The following is a 3,047-nucleotide window of genomic DNA, read 5'->3' on the forward strand; positions in this document are numbered from 1 at the left end:
TGATTTTGAATGAAAATACAGAAAAAGTAGTTGTTGTGATTTGGCTGTTATAATTATATAAACTGCCAAATCAATACCCAGATATAAGAAAACTAATTGTTACCATTTCATTATTTGTATCATATTGAGAATCTGATTTAGATGTTGCCAACTAAATGCTGTGCTCTTGACAGTTACACAAATCAACACTCAAATCTTTCCAATGTGGATAATGGGTGATAGAATTTACATTTTTAATGGTGAAGAAAAAATGATAAAGTAGATAAATGTACAGGAATATGTAAAAGTCCAGAGAGAAATAAAATATATTTAGAGTAGTTTCAAAAGCTTGAAATGAAAATGCCTAAATCTGCTTAATTAACATGTTTTTTTCCTAGAAATAATGAAAACTATTAATGCAATAAAATGACTGTACTGTAATAATTCTCATTAAGTTTGGTTCCAGTAGCAGTTTTTTTTAAATAATGCAGGACAAAACTGCGGAATTCAAAATATACACATAATTAAATGTTGTTGATCAATAGTCTCTGATGCTTTTTAATAATTATGCTGGTTTATTTAGCAAAAAAACATAAACCATTCTCAGTTATAAATGTTCCCATCAGATCAGCTTATTGATGACCAACTGGTTGACTGTCTATGGGCCTGATTCATAGTTGTATGTTATTGACCAGCCGCAGGGGAGCCACTGTGTAATACCATACAACTAATATGTTAATGCTGCAAGAGGCATCTGAGAAAAAAGACTTCTCCTGCTGGCAATGCAGATTTGAGTGCTGCATCCAATCACAACATATGCTCAGCATTGGGACCATCGTTAATGAGGGCTACAGTCATCACCCATATGAGTAAGTCTAATTTTAGAATGAGCAATGGATCTCCTCTGCTGTAGCCAGGCTGCCTTCATCTGAAGGCACAGACCCTGGCCTGGCCACACCTGCAAAAGAGAGATGACATGTGCCTGTTTTGTAAAATGGCCTTCATTGCTCTTTCACCTGTCCTCCAAAATGGCCAGAGCATGTCAATCATGCTGTTGCTAGGGGTCACATCATGCAAATACGCAGGACCCATTCTGCACATACTATATGTGCAGTGCACCCATAATCATAGTTGTACACTAACCATCGCTTTGCATACAACTAGGAATCAAACCAGTTTTCTTATTTTGCAACCAGTGATAAATGAATGCTAAAAAGGCCACATAAGTAATCAATAATTGTGGCATATCCCTACAACTAATAATTTACTGTATCTTAGTGGACAATTTTCTATATTTACCTTTAAGAATAATTTTGGGGGTCATTTATTTAAAGTAGGTCTGTATTAAGTCAAAGGTACCAGCAGGTGGGCAGTATTGTTTTTAATCACTAGTTTTCATAATGGCATCTATAGGAGCTATTCAATTGTTGCTCCAATCAGACACCCATTACCCATGTCAGTTACATCTCAGCTTGAACCCCTGTTGGTGGCAAGCTGAAATGTGTAAAAAGTCATCAGATTGAGTGCCCAAACAGCCCTTTTCTCCATTTCACCAATTAGTTTAGTCATTTTAGCTACGTTACATGGCTAAACACTGACTAATTTGGTGCGATAAGTAAGAGGCGCCGAAAAACAATTGAATAGCAACAATGGATACTCATTAATTATCATGCTTGAACAAACAATTGCATTGCCCCATAGAGCCATGCAACAAATACAATATACTGTACAGCATTTTAAAGTGCATAGAACAAAAAAAAAAAAGATAGCCCAAATAGCTTAAGCATAAGCTGAATATCTCTGTAATATACTATTTGAATATCCATACAGTATTTGAAAGAACACAAAAAAGAGAGCCTAAATAGTGTAAGCATCAGCTGATCATCTCTGTAATACACTAGTTAGATATCCAGATTTGTATTTTGTGCTACTCTTACTCAGCATCATATCTTTTTAGCATTTATTATCTGATTGGTTATCCCCAATGACACCAGTACATACTGTAACAAAAATGTAAAATTCCAAAGTTTTATCCTCTTCCCTCATGTGCTTTTCCATATCTGACTTAACATATCTTCTTTTCAATACTCCCTTCGACGGCACCAAATCCCCCAGTTTGCTGTCGCCCTGAGTTTTATTTCAGTGTTGTCTGCTGATGCAGCTATGTTTACATACTCTGGGGCAGATGTATTAACCTGGAGAAGGCATAAGGAAGTGATAAACCAGTGATATGTGCAAGGTGATAAAGGAACCAGCCAATCAGCTCCAGTATGTAAATTAACAGTTAGGAGCTGATTGGCTGGTGCCTTTATCACCTTGCACATATCACTGGTTTATCACTTCCTTATGCCTTCTCCAGGTTAATACATCTACCCCTCTGTACTTGTCCTATGTCTTGAACTGTAAGTCACTGTTTACTTGTTTTGCTTATTTGTATATGCATGCTGTAACTGGGCAATGTGGATCCATTGTGGTGCCATATAAATAACAGATAATAATAATTATAAAATTCTCAAATACTGTATCAAATTGGGCAAATATATGCTTGGAGTACATACATACAATCAACTGACCAGATAGGCATTAAAATGTAAAGATTCATTACTCATGATATCCCAAGTAGATAAATACTCAGTACACTTATCTTACAAAGTTGTTAACAAAAATAGACAGCAAGCTTTAATATGTTTGCTTTTATAAGTTCATAAATCCTAGTCATAAGAAACTGCCATGAAAGCAACTGAGAGGTTCCAGTAATAAAACCAATACATACAAAATTCCTAAAAATAGAACATACCTTTTTGGATTGGATGCAGAGGAGTAACTAGATGCCATGGTGACCGGAGCAAGGGTATGTTTTGGTACCCCCTCCCCTTTACTGAATTGAGGGCCTATCCAACATGTGGGGGCATGTTACATTTGAAAAGACAGGGCTAGTTCTAGACCTTGTTGAGCTCAGGGCAAAAGTTTCCTTTGTTGGCCTCATGTTTAAAATAGGGTCAGTGCAATCCAAAGGCTTTCAACAGCAATATAGGGGCATGGTAGTATGGATAGTGTAATGGTTTGTA

The sequence above is a fragment of the Pseudophryne corroboree genome, chromosome 8 (assembly GCF_028390025.1).
Source record: "Pseudophryne corroboree isolate aPseCor3 chromosome 8, aPseCor3.hap2, whole genome shotgun sequence".
NCBI lineage: Eukaryota > Metazoa > Chordata > Amphibia > Anura > Myobatrachidae > Pseudophryne > Pseudophryne corroboree.